Raw genomic sequence first — 15,575 nt, 5'->3', positions numbered from 1 at the left:
AACTGTAGCTGAGACAGACAATGTGTAATTTTCAGGAAAACCTCATTTGCTGCACATTGGAGCTGACGCAAAGTAATGACCTGCCATTCAAATTAGAATAAGTGGTCAACAACTAGCGCAGATATATTGAGAGGGCGATTAGATAAACTTCTCTCTTCTCTAATGGTGGTGTAGCTTCATCTCATGGTAATCAGGCTGATTACCCTGAGTGACTTCATGTACCTGAACCAATCAGCTATAAACTTTATTGCAGCCTTTAGGAAGCATATAATAAGTGAGCTTAGTCAGTGACTGAGGGGCTGAAATGTACTGCAAATTTAATGTTGCTAATTGCTTCCCTGAAATAGTTCCAAACATATTTTTTCAGTAAGGATTTCCAACTCTCATGCTTCTGGCTATCTTATACACTTAAACATTTAGAAATAAAAGCAGTAACTGCAGCATTAATATCACACTAAAATATATCCAATGAAAAATGTATATTGTGCTACATGTTAAGTTTTGTACATTGACATTCAATTCCTGCTACACTATGAACCACCCAGACCTCTCAGGTCGTCTGGGACAGGTCTGCTTTCTGTCCCCAGAGTCACAACTAAAACAGCGGGAAGCAGTGTTCAGTTTTTATTCTCCACATATCTGGAACAAACTCCCAGAAAACTGCAAGTCTGCCGCAACTCTCAGCTCTTTTTGAAATCAAGGCTGAAGACCTCTTTTTGATGCTACCTTTCTTTAAATAATTGTTCATTTCTTATACTGCACTGTAACTTTTATTCTTGTATTTTATCTGTTTTTCATTTAATTGTTTTTAACTGTTCTTTAATGTTTTATGTAAAGCACTTTGACTTGCCCTGTTGCTGAAATGTGCTATACAAATAAAGCTGCCTTGCCTTGGTGCCAACAGTCTTCAGCTAGGACTAAGTCCTCAAAACTGGTTTATATTAACAAGCAAATATGTTTTCTAAAACCCATATAATGTATCAATCATTTTCACTTAAACAACAGCCTGGAAGTTGACTATCCAAAATTAAATTAAATGCAATGCTTCAGAATTTGGTGGACAGCATTGCCAGACCTATCTCCACAGCACTGTGGAGTAAGGTCTGGCTACACCACAAATACATTCTGGGATACGAGAAAAATGAAGAAGAAAAAAAACGCTTTACGTTTGAATTTCTTTGAACCAATCACAATTGTCTTTAGTCCCGGGACGTCTTGTTTTGGTTGAACATTTGCACCCCACAAAAGAAAACGCCACATACAATATTAAATGAAGTTAACTGTTCACACAATATAGTAATCTGAGCTATTTAAATTAGCTGGATACATGGTTAAATCTAATTTGCTCTTACCAGTGTATCGCCGTGTGTAGTTCGTCCATAGCAATTCCCCGGCAATCAGTCCCAAAACGTCCCAGTTAGAGAGTAAATGTTGTAAACATAGTCTTTGTAAATCTTTACATTAATTCCCTCAAAGAACCAAGCAGGCCTGCCTTGTTGCACGATCCAAATTTTCTTCAAAACAAACCATTTTCAGTGTGTAGCTTGCTATTGTAGCTCAAAGTTTGTTGTCGTTTCCCGAAGCAAACACAGTTTGAGAAGAGCAACAAACAGAGAGCGGAAAGTGAGTGACATCGAGACAGGCATTTATCCTGGAAATGTGCTTCCCTTGATTCAGACTAGGTGGAGAACAATCCGACACAGATTGCAAAACAAGAGCCAGCAGTCCTCTACCTGTGGAGGACTGATTGCTAATGCAGCTGTGCAGGTGGGTAGGTGATTAACAGATGCAGGAACACTTCATGGGGTCAGCTAGTGGACAGATGAGGGATAGCAGATCTAATTAGAGGGTTGGAAACAGGTGATAGAGAACAATAACTTAATTTTTATGTTTCATAAGCTAAATCCTATTTATTTCCCATATAATTTGGTTGCCTGTGTGCTCAAGTAGCCTTTATTTTGTAACCAATTCTTCAAAAAACTAGTCTGTTTGTCAAAAGCTTACAAATGCAGACAGACATGAACACTCTTTCCACTTTTGAATCTTTTGGTCCCTTGGAAGTTTAAGCAGAATCTGATGTGGTGAGCTAGAGAAAATGTCTGCAGTGTTTACTGTGACCGCGAAAAGGAAAGAAAACAAAAGCAGTAATTGGTTTCACTCTGTCCATATTACTGTGTGATAGACTCACCAGAATTCCAATAGAGCCAAGAGAAACTTGAAACAGACTAGATGTTGACATAGACTTGATAGTAACCCTGTCATGAAACTCTTTTCAAACACAAATGGGTGAGAACAGAGAAAAGTGACTCGCTGTGTTGGGAGTGTGGCTTTGTCTTTCAAAAGAAATTCAGCTTCAGTGTTCTCAGATATGCACTGAGGAGAAAGGACATCTGTCTGAACATATATTGTATGTGGTGACATGCAGCTTCAAAGTGCAACTTAAAAATGCATTGAAAACAATGGACATTCATCGTAACCTCTCTCTGCTGTGACATATATCAAGGAGTTGCTCAGCACCACAGGGCAATTTCTTTGGGATTTAAATGAGGGGATGTGGGGAAGTTACTTTGTGCCAAATTTACCTTTTAAATTGTATTCTTTTAACACGCAAGTGAAGCTTTTTCAGGTAGTATTTTTTTTTTTTTTTTTTTTGATGTATTTGAAATCTTGTTCTCTGCTGCCAATCTCCCTGAGATTCATATGATAATATATTCTAGTAATTTATTCTTTGGTGACCCTTTATCACCTAAATATGTACAAGCTGATAGAGCTGTTGCTTTCAGCGTGCAGTTATTTAAAAAGGCCAAAATGGAAGATCGCTTGTCAACTCCAACTTTGTCTTCTGCAACGATCTGACTGTGTTCTGACAGGCATGTTTTCAAAGGTGACATCTTCAAAACTCTTTGATAACACATCAAAAAACTAAACAGCAAATCTAAGTAAGAGCCGCTGCAATGTATTGTATTTAAGACTAAGTAAGTTAAGTAAAGTTTATTTCTAGAAAACATTCAAACACAGCTTATGCTGACCAAAGTGCTGTATAAAAGAACCTTACAATGTAAAATAAAAAGTAGAAAGATAACACAAAGAGAACATACCAACAACAAGCAGCAATTCACAAATACAGAATAATAGACATGGTAATAGATTGAGGGATTAGTGGACTAAAAAGGCCAATGAATAAAAATGTGTATTTAGCCTGGATTTAAAAAAAAAGAGAAGGAGGGAGCACATCCGATATCTAACGGCAGCTGGTTTCACAGCTGTGGAACTTTAGCAACTTCAAAGGCTCTGTCACCTTTTAGTTTGAGTTGTTATCATGGGACATACAGGTGAGATTTGTCGTCAGATCTAAAAGACCTCCTAGTGCCGGAGAATAAGATCTGTGATATAAGATGGGACCTGGCCATTAAGAGCCTTGAAGGCGATCAGCAGGGTCCTAAATTGGATTCTCAAGTAAAGGGGGAGCCAAGGAAGAGAGGCTTTATAGAGGCTTATTGGGGTAAAATACCTCACAGTCAACCAGTCAACATCCTTGCAGCTGAATTTCGGACATTCTGTAGGTGAGTTAATGACTGGGGAAGGCCTTAATATAAGGAATTGCAATAGTCCTGTCTGGATGTAATGAAGGTGTGAATTACTTTTTCCATATCATGGAAGGACAAAATTGGCTTGAGTTAGTTGATTAGAACTGATTAGTTTGTCAGGACAAAGCTCAGAATCAAATATGACACCAAAGGGTTTTTTTTTTCATGTGACTTCACATTTGGGGGGAGGTGGCCTAGCTTAGTGCTGAGATGACTGCTGGACTTGAAGGGACCAAAGATAATTACTTCAGTTTTGTAATTGTTTAGCTGAAAGAAATGATTTGCCATCCAACCTTTAATGTCTTTGAGACAGGAGATGATGTAGGGAGTCCCTAGATTTTAGGCTCACACATGTTCTTCAAGGAGACATGAATGTTTGTTTTTTTTCCTGTATGGAGCCCTGTTACAGATTTTCTTGGAGAGGACTATGATGTCTGAGTTAACTTTCTATGTTACGTACCATTTATTTTTTTTTATTTTAAATGTAACACCGGGCATGTAACCTGTTTAAAATTGAAATAAATAATAAAATGATTAAAAGAAAGGGCACAACATCATGGGGGAGGTAGACGATTTGATATGCATAACCATGTCCCTATTGCCAGACAGGTGATCTTTTTTCCATCTAGGGTAGGGAAAATAGTGGTCATGGGATAGGGGAAGGGGACTAAAAGGGGATAAGACCTACCTTATTTTGTCTGTTGTGATTTTATTTTTTTACTTTTGCAATTTACAAAAATAATCAAAAACAAAAATAAGCCTAGGGCTTCAGCCTATTCATTTTTTGGTTGTGGATGGTGTAAACATGTATGTTTTTTTCAATTGAATATTGACTTAAATTGTCATGCCTTTGTTCATTATAATGTAAACAGAAAGTATGTTATGAATTAAGTTTCAATCAATACAACTTTTTTTTTTAAATGTTCAGAAAACCAAAAACAATTACTCTATACACATATGTATATATATATATATATATATATATATATATATATATATATATATATATATATATATATATATAAGAATATTAGAAGAAAGTGTAGATAATGTTTGTACATCTAATGTTGTTGTTTCTGTTAAGGAGATACACATGTAAAAGCTGGGCATGTTTTCAGTAATGAGAAAACATCTAGAGTTAAATAGGGTGTTAATTTAGACTTAGCAAAATTATTAGTTGAGTACATTCAGTGCCAAGCCATTTCAACCTGTGAATCCGTGATGGTGGCTCACCTGTTGACCCTTGTTATATTGTGAAATGCAGTGAGAAGATTTTACTGTGGAAAGAGCTATTTAACCTCTCACCCTAATACTGGCTGCCACCTGGTAAAAAGAGCACCTCTGCCCTTGCCAATTGAGTTATTCCCTGCCATTTGGCAGAGATACACTGTAGTGCTCAGCCATGCAAACAAGCTACACAAGTAGATATGAAATAGTAAACTGCCACAGTGATATACAGCACCATGTGTGTGCACCCTGAGAAAAACTCAACTTTTAACTTTTGTAACAGACCTTTCTCATCAGTGTGTCTCACCCAGATGCACATGCACACGTGCACACACACACACACACACACACACACACACACACACACACACACACATGCACACACACAAGCGCTGCAGAAGTAATATTTTGTTTTTCAGTACTTAATCCTCCTCCTGCCTCACCCTCTCTGAGATCTGCAGTATCCATTACATTGGCCCTTGCAATCCCCCCAAGATTACTTTATCATCCATCTATAGCTGTCTCTCACTTTATTTCCCAACCTACTGTATCCTTCCATCCCTCACTGTTTTCCTCTCATATACCCTCTCTCCTTCTCCTCCTCTATGTCTCAGCTAAATTATTAATAGAAACCAACCTCTCAGACATCAGTGGGTTGTAAATGACCGCATCCTCTTTCCCCCCACTTCACAAAGATAAAAAGAGAGAGAGAGAATAAAGGTAGAATAAGAGATAGATAGAAAGAGAGAGTGAGGAAAGAATCAGAAACAAGAGAGAAAGGAAAAGTAATTAAAGCGAGGGGAGAAGGAGAGAGACTAGAGACCCCACTCAATAAATCAGAGCTGCCGAGCAAGCCGTCAGTCTCCAGGCTCTCTTTATTGGTCAATGAGGATCAGCTAGTATTAGTCACCGGGGTCTCGCTGTGTGTGATTGGGTGGTTGAGTGGGTAGTGTGTGTGTGTGTGTGTGTGTGTGTCTGTCTGGAAGGATTCCATCAATAACACATGGATTGGGGCCACAGGCAGAGACAAGCAGTCATGTTGGAGATGGTGGGAGAGGTGCAGAAGAAGAGCAGCGTCCTCGTGTGTGTGTGTGTGTGTGTGTGTGTGTGTGTGTGTGTGTGTGTGTGTGTGTGTGTGTGTGTGTGTGTAGGTGTGTGTGTCCTGCATATGTGTATATCAGTATGAAAGGATGAGAGAGAGAGAGTAGTGAGAGAGAGAAGGAAGGAGAGAGACAGAGAGAGACAGAGAGAGAGAGTGAGAGAGAGAGATAGAGAGAGAGAGAGAGAGAGAGAGAGAGAGAGAAAGAGAGGGGAAAGAGAGAGAGAAAACAAGTGGGGTATTCATGTTGGGTAATGAAAGAGCGTACAGCGGGAGAGAGAGCGCAGGGATAGCCGTCATTAGATGAGCTAGTCCTCACTAATGATCATCAGGAGCAGCAGCAGGATCCTGTGTGTGTGTCTGTGTGTGGACCTGACTGTGAGTGCATGTGTATACCGCTGAGCATGCGCACCGTTGAGTGTGATAAATCATGATTCAAGGCACCCTTACCATCTCTAACACCCACAAGCATTAAGAGTGTTATTGATGACAGGACTCCTTGTGATTCTGGTGTGTGTGTGTGTGTGTGTGTGTGTGTGTGTGTGTGTGTGTGTCTGTAGGTGGACAGACCCCTGGACCCCTGGACCCTATTACAGCTGTGTATGGTAGCCGCTGGGTCAACTCAAAAGAAACAAGGAAAGGTTAATGGAATCAGAGGCAGTCAGAAAGTGATGAGTCCACTCCCCTCTAACAAGAGTCATTCGCATGCACACACACACACACACACACACACACACAATTTGGCCAATCAGAAGTCAGGCTGCTGCAGTGACACTAGTGATCCACCGGGATCCCCCACTCTTCCAAATCCCTCCATCTTCAGGTTCTAAAGATGCTAACGATTTGAGGATAACTTAGCGTTTAAGCTCTAACTTTGAGGCCTAGCAAGCATTTAAATAAAACATTTTCATTTGTATATCATTATTTTGAAAACCTTTATCGTTAGTATACATGTTTAGATAGGCTAGTCTTCTTTTTCGCTGCCACTTGCTTCTGGACCGTAGCTACCAACAATTGTCAAAGTCAGGGGAGTAGTGTGAAATGGAGAGAAAATTATAATTCAAATCCATGCGCGTATAATAACAGCCATGCAAACATCTCCAAAGGATCAACGGACAGTCTGATATTCAAACGAGCTCATCATGACATCGCTCCACAGCACCACTAGTGGTCACAAACTCCTTCAACAATTTGGGTTATTAAAAGCAGAGCGAGCAAGAGCGACTAGTTATTACAAGGGAGAGTGTAAAATGAAGAGCAGCGTAATATGACACAGCAGCTACTTATGATACAACAGACCACATTGAATAGTAAAAAAATCACAGTTTAAATTTTCTTATCTCAAATCCTTGTCCTTTCTAATACGTTCTCCCATGCTAGATATGTTTTACTTAGCTCCAGGAATTCAGAGATGCACAAAATTAACTTTTCCACTAATCTATTCTTGTTTTAATGCCAGAATCTCATTGGACACAAATTGGGGAAGTCAACGTATTAGACTCTATAACAACACGTCAGCTTTATTGTAGTTTAAAAACATTCATGTTGTATATTTTCTGGAATAAATTTTAGATATCGAGATCTCAGCTTACAAACTTCTGAAACATCAGTGCTCATGATATTGGTCATTATTATTTGACTACTGTAAAACAATAATAGAAGTATTTTATCCATTAAATCAAAAGTGCTGTAATCCCAACTGATAAAAACGTTGCTGCTTTGGTATTTGGCATTGGACTGTTGGATCATTCATGGCCAGTCTGTACCAGTCTTCTGAGGTTTTTGTTCTTTTTGTTCAGCAAAGCCATAATGTAACCTCTGAAATGGCATTATTTTGGATAAGAATATTTCAAACACATGACAGCAATTAAATACACTTTCAGATAAAGACTAGGCAATGTTTTAGAAGAAAAAAAAATATTTGACTTCCACGATAAATGTCCTTACTCCCATCAATCAATTATGTTATAAATGAAGAATTTATAACATAATTGATTCTGTTTCTACAAGGGTGGTTTACATCTGGTGCAACTTGACTTTAGATACAGTAGGTATCTCCAGAGTGAGCACACATATTGTAAACTCTGCTTGATTTCTAGTCTGATTTGTTTGCGGATTGAAAAAGAAAGAATTTCAATAAATGAGTGCCTCTCTCTACTCTGACACAGACACTGCTTAATGCCACACAATGGCATCTTTTTTGGCAAGGCCTTTTGACGTGACACAGTGCCAGTGTCTCATCCCAGTCGCATGCGCAGTTCAGCAGCAGTGCAAAGCCATTATCACCTTCAGGCAGGGGGAATAGGAGGAAAGGATTACTCCTGCAACAGTCAAATATTGCTTGACTCTGAGCCATTATCCCAAAGCCACCTTATTCACTTCTCACCCTTGCATTCATCACCTTCAGATCATTGAGCAGCTCTGCTGCCTTTCCACACACAGCATGTGTAGATGCAGTTTGATGGCAGCCACTTTTCCCTATGGTGTGTGTATACAGTGTGTGCGTGGCCTGCTAAGAAAAAAATGGCAGCAACATTGAAGACCAGTGCAAATCTACTGAGTGAGGGGAATTACACCTTCTTATACTCTAATTTAATTTGTAATTTAATCCTCTTCTGGATGTTGTCAGGGTTTTTGGAAAATGGCTGATTCCAGAAAATATTATGACTGACATTCAGCAGCAAAATGCTTCAATCTGAGGCTCTTTCACATGAGAAACATAGTCAGCTCACTTCTGTCTTCTCTTATTTTTCTCAAAAATGTGAGACACACAACATAATAGTAAAAGAGCAATATATTATATACAATATGATGTTTACATCCCCCAAAGCATTCTGGGAAATGTACTTTTAAAAGTACAAAGTTAGACAAACGTAAGACGACGAGTATTATAAATGGAAGTGTCAAGATGTGTTACACTATCAAAATATATTTTGATATATTTAAAGCTTAGGATGTAAGGAAATATATGTACGTCCATTTCAACTTATTCTGAAAATAACACTATATGGCATGCATAGCTAATGCATGTAGTGACTCTGCTGAAAGCTAGTAAAAATGATAGAATGCATTAATGAAAATATGTACTTGGAACCATAATTTATCTAATATTTAAATAAACAAATTGCCTCACATTAAATTAATTTGGGCACATCATGCAAAGGTCAATTTTTTGTTATGAAATAGTTGTTTAATAGACCCAGAAAAGAACATTAGGGGGGATGAATCTGTAAAGTCTTATCAGTATAAGTATCCAACTGACAAACTAACTAGCTGGCAGAGACACAATAGACATTTTGTTAACAGTGATCCAACATTATATTGACTGAGGCAATGATATTACGCTCTGCTAGATAAAATGCCTTTTGAAAAGCCATTTTGCATTTGGAAACAATAACAAGATTAGTGTGTCAGTCCAAGCTCCAGTGTCCATTTGGCTGTTCACCAGCACACAGCTTGCTCATTTTCCATCTTTTGTTTGAGGACATTTGGTCATCATTGCAATAGAGAAAGAAGAATATATATACACACACATTGATTAGATTTTATGTCACTGTCAGATCGGATTTCTCCAAATATTTAAATCAAGTTCAACAGTTGGGCTTTACATTTATTTTTACATTGTATTACGGTCAGGAGCATCTTCTCTATCATTGTATTTATTCACACAACACATAACAAATAAACACGTTCAGTGTAGCTATTACTCAAACATTCATTTAATGTTTGTTTAAGCAATAATATAACATCTATATCTCTTGGTCTTTCTGGCCATTATTTGCATGTTTATTCACTCGTCTCAAAGAAAGACACCTTTTTTTCCATTCCTAACTGTAGAACTGGAAAATGGAGTGCACAGTAATGAATACACATTATTAAATACTCAAGAGAGATGCTGTCTGCTATGTAGATACAGCGCCCACACATTTTAATGGGTCCTTGTCAAGTGGCTGAGTGGAGAACGCTGCAGCCTGTACACAACTTGTAAATAGAGTAAATAAGAGACGATGCCGACTTGGAGGGGTATCCAATTGTAGTGAAAAAGCGCACTTGTATAATAAACGGTATTCATACGCTTTGGCACATACACCTTTAAAAAACACCCTCACCCACTACTTTTAGTTATCATTCATTCATTCATGCTCTTTTCATGTTCTTTCTCTAATGGTCCCAAACTAACCAGATGGCCCCTCTAGAAACAATGTTGTGTCTGCTTCTCTGTTCCAGCCTTTGTGGTGGAGAGGTGCTCTGTTGTGCAACACCAGTCCGAGATGTCAAAAAAGAAGGAGGAGGGCTAGGTTACGATACAACTTCATCTTAAGTAAGTCAAAACTCAAATAAGCTTGTCAAACCCTAACAAACACATATCCCTCCTGATGGTGTGGAGGTGGTGCTGGAGTTGTAGGTCCATGACCCAAGACAGAGCTAGCATTAGAAGTTTAATAATAAAATAAATATCAAGCCGATCTAAAAAAATAAATCTGGCCATTTCAACCTGGCTGACCCTGGCTGTTATAAGCGGTGACCCACTGGTAGCAGCATATTACTGTATAAACACACCTCTGTGAAAATATATAAACACGACATCCCCTGAATTATTTTGCTATAATATTTATATTAAAGGATGAGGCTGGCATTATTCTTTATTTGTCTCAGTCAATAAATCTAATAAAAAGAACAAAACCAAATGTATTCCTCCATTTCTTAATAATTTCTGACTTCCCATCCCTGTCTCTGGCAGTGAACCCCAAGCCCATTGATTCTCACAGAAGATGTAAATATTAAAAACAATGTATAGTTTCATACATAAAGGGGAATTTATTTCCTTAGATTATTTTTAGTGGTGGATTTATACATACTTCCTGCTCTAGTGAGTATTTATGGCAGCAACACGGTGTATGCAGGATTGATTAAAAATAAATCTCTATGAACAGATATCTGCATATGAATGCAGAATCTGTAGACAACAGGACAATATTTTGGTATCAAAAGCGTTCTGGTTTCCGTTTGTAGTTCAAGTAGTAATGACCAATAACGTTTGAGCGGGCTTTGGTTGCATGCAGGTAAACAGTTCTTGTGGACAGCAAATGAGGTGAAACACATTGACTGGAAATGCAATCTCGATACCCATCGGCTGTCGTCTCACAAAGATTTAGCTTTTTATTAGCTTTTCTTTTAATTCATTTGCATTCATATGCAGATATATATATATATATATATATATATATATATATATATATAGTGCTGCTCATAAGTATTCATACCCATGCTAAAGTTGACTAAAAAAAGGAATAAAAAAATCTTCTTTTGGAAATTGATCTTAATGCCTTAATTAAAAAAATGAGGAAAAATCCGACCTTTTAAGGACACCAATTTGTTTTGTGAATGAATAATGTATTGTTAATAAATAAATGTTCTTCCTTAAAATACAGGGGCCATAATCATACATACCCCTATGTTAAATTCCCATAGAGGAAGGCAGATTTTTATTTTTAAAGGCCAGTTATTTCATGGATCCAGGATACTATGCATCCTGATAAAGTTCCCTTGGCCTTTGGAATTAAAATATCCTCACATCATCACATCCCCTTCACCATACCTAGAGATTGGCATGGTTTTATTTCAGTTAGCCTAATAGCTAACTGAGATAAGATCCATATCAATGCAAATCAAACCAGCTATTAGGCTAACTGAAATAAAACCATGCCAATTTCTAGGTATGGTGAAGGGGATGTGATGATGTGGGACTACTTTAACATCCAATGGCCAAGGGAACTTTATCAGGATGCATAGTATCCTGGATCCATGAAATAACTGGCCTTTAAAAATAAAAATCTGCCTTCCTCTATGGGAATTTAACATAGGGGTGTGTATAATTATGGCCCCTGTATTTTAAGGAAGAACATTTATTTATTAACAATACATTATTCATTCACAAAACAAATTGGTGTCCTTAAAAGGTCGGATTTTTCCTCATATTTTTAATTAAGGCATTAAGATCAATTTCCAAAAGATGATTTTTTTATTCCTCTTTTTAGTCAACTTGACCATGGGTATGAATACTTATGAGCAGCACTGTATATATATATATATATATATATATATATATATATATATATATATATATATATATATATATATATATATATATATATATATACACACACACACACACACACACACACCATCTCCACATCCATCTCCACATCCATTTTCGTGTCTCAAGTTGCTCATCGGACCCGGCACACAGAAGAGGAAGTCTTGGCCCGGATATTCGCTGGCTACACAGGAATCCCCAAATATTGGCAATTGCTCTCAGAGGCTAAATGGTCGCCAGACCTATCGACGACGGGTTCTGAGATTGATTAAAAATGAACTACAGTGGCCATTCATAGTAATGAATAAAGTTACATTGTACATTCATGCTGTATGATTAATACTACCATGTTATACTTTTGTTTATTTTGATAAATAAATAAGAATATGAATAAATGAAGTTGCTTTCACAACCTCCTGTGAGAAAACTTCTCTCAGCAAAGGATTATACCATGTGGCCTTGGTGGTGAACCAGTGGGATAAAAGGTTAGCTCAGCAGACACCATGACCACTTAGGAGTTGGTTAGTGCCACCCATTTATCTTGGATATCTACTTTAAGGAGCTGTATGAAGAGGATTACGCTATTAGATAGCTCTCTAGGATATTAAGTGCATTTTTGGAGTTTTCCTGCAGTTGTTCTGATGTTACAATTCATTTTATGGCTTCTTTCAGGGCAACACATAATATATGAATAAAGGATTCAGTATTTCACCACTGTAATTTTATTTCTGGCAGTTTTTAGAAGACATATAAACAGCATTTAGGCTGTCATGTTGGAAAACAATGATTAAAACATTTTAGAGGATTAACTTTTAAACTGCGGTCCTATACTGGACGGTGACTTTGGTAACAAAACGCTATAATCTCTTAACCCCCAGTATTTAAGAGACTTTCCTCCCCTGAAAAATGCACCCATAAGTCGTTTGTTCAAGAAGCAATTACGACTCATATTTACATTTATCTAGCCCTCTAGTGGCCTCCCACAATAAAGACCGGAGCAAAGCAGGAAGTAAGGTGACAAAGTATAAGAGCGCCAAATTTTGTCTACAGTTGTGGATGGCTCAAACAAACACAAGGCTTTCATCGAAGGAACCGGAGTTCATGTCCAGAAAATAAAACTAAGTTGTCTTTAGGGAACAAACAGAACTACGTCACTTTCTGCGTGACGTGTTTTCTAAACTTAACTGAGTAGTTTTGGCGCCTACACCAAACTGCAACCATGTTCAACATAAAAATGTTAGGTTCTCTAGTTTAGGTTCTCTAGTTTAGATATGAGGACAGAAAACACTCCTCTGCTTTGTATTTCCGGCCACCTCTAGGGGCGCTAATTTATGAAACGCTCCTGTGAGTCGTATTAGAGGGTAGGAATAAACAACCTATATCGCCGTATGGTTTAGAGGACTTGTTGGTATATAAGCTACGAAAAAAAACATGTCTCAAGTGCAACAAAATGTCACTATGATTGTTCAAGCTGAGTCAATACACACAACACATAAGTCACATAACCTTTTCACTCAAAAAGCTATGGTATGTGTTATGTACTGTATGGAACTACATTAAGACCTTGGTCTTCTGTAAATGGTAAATTATTTATATACCTGTAACCAACAGAACTTTTTGCTTTTAGCTCCAGTCTTTCTCACAGGTTTACATGTATTTATTATTTGTGTACTTTATACAGATACAAATGCGTTGCTGCAGTTATGTCTCCCAAAGTTAGCACCATCCCTGTTTTTGTCTTTGGGAACAAAAAAAACATCCCAAACAAAAATGTAATTTCAGGACCAGGCAAGTCTATTTGAGTGGGCCACCAAAATAAATTCCAAATTGCTGCAGCTATGATTTATATGTATAGGTGAAAAGTGCAATAGCAACAGTGATAGCAAAGTAACAGCAAGAAGAAGTGAGTGTTCTGTTATTCAAAATGTGATATGGACTATTGATGGTACCGTGGATGGAGAAATTGCCTTCTCTGCTTTTTCTTCTATGCATTTCCCGCTGCTGAATGTGGTGAATGTAGAGATGTAGACAGCAATACTTGACATTTAGCAATGAAGTTTCAGACATTTTTCCCCCTCCATTTCTATTCCATAGCCTTGCTTATTACATCACAGGTCTCCAATAAGTACTTAAAAAAGCATGAAACAAAGACACAGGAAATAGAGAGATCAAGCTTGACAGAGATGGATAAAAAGAGAGAGAGGTTGATGAAGTGAGGGGAGAGGAGGAGTACGGTGGAGAGAATGAACGCCATCAGTCAGTGAAATATACCCCATGCCATCGGCACCAAAGGAAAACATCACTGTTCTGGGGTGTCAAGTTGAGATGGACGATCGGGACATTCGCACTGTGTGAGATCCTCTTTCTCTGTGTGTGTGTGTGTGTGTGTGTGTGTGTGTGTGTGTGTGTGTGTGTGTGTGTGTGTGTGTGTGCGTGTGTGTGTATCTTAGTATCTGTGAGTGTGTGTGAAAAAAGAGAGAATGAATTGTTGTTTGATACATCACAGGCACAAAAGTAATGCCTCACTGTGAGATCACTGCAAGCTGCCCACTGTGTGCACTGCACTTCCCATGTATACACACACACACACACACACAAGCAATCAAAACCATCACAATGGTGGTCTGCTGTGGCAGGTGAAAAAAATTATGCATAGCACCTGGGTGGCTTGAGTAGCATAGCTGAAAGTGCAGAGCCGTAATTTGCTTGCCTGGTGTAAAAAGCAGTAGAAAGCAGTGTATCATGGGTATTTCTAGCAACGATCCTGTGTGGGTTGTTATCATTTCTGTTTGCTTTTTTTCCCTTCGCTTACTCCTAACAAATTATTAATATGAGGACATTCATTATTAACAATTTATTAACACTTTCACACAGGTAAAAAATATTGTCACACTGCATTGTTAACGTAATGTCTATTTACAGTATGTACAGACAAAAGACCAATGCCACATACATGTCTAATTTTATACGCCATCATCTGTGTGGTAACTTTTACTCCTTTTGACCAAAATGCTGCAACTTGTGAAATGTTATTGCTTTGACATGTGGCATGAAAAACCTAATTCTCTATCTTGCTAAGCATATTTTCCTAGAAGATACTCCATTATTAGTTTGCTTTCAGCTGGATTACATATTTCTCAAAATAAAAGTCCAGAAAAGTTTTCCCTCCTTAAAAAAACTTGGCTAACAATGTACACGAATAAGCTTACATCATTCAATTCTCCACAATATTAGATCACTCTCAGCTCACTCTAAAAAAAAGATGTGACAAATAGTAGTTAATGCGTGGGAAACTTTTGGTTTGGTTTGGCTCTAGAGAGTGCACAGATGTCTGTGTTTGTGTGAGGAAGGTGGGGAGACAACAGAGTTCAAAGTGTGGGAATCAAGGAGAGACAGAGGGATTGGAAGGGCTTGAAGGGTATAAGGGGAGTGGGGGGCGGCGGCAAAGGGTTGGGACGAACAAGAGGAGGAAATGAGGAGGAGCAGCGGTGGAGTGGAGGGAAGGGCAAGCCAAGTAAGCACTTTCCTGTCCATTTTTCATCAGGCGAGCTAAATTAGGCTAGGC

Source organism: Sander lucioperca, chromosome 24 (assembly GCF_008315115.2).
Source record: "Sander lucioperca isolate FBNREF2018 chromosome 24, SLUC_FBN_1.2, whole genome shotgun sequence".
Classification (NCBI taxonomy): domain Eukaryota; kingdom Metazoa; phylum Chordata; class Actinopteri; order Perciformes; family Percidae; genus Sander; species Sander lucioperca.
Note: the sequence above shows the minus strand (reverse complement) of the source record.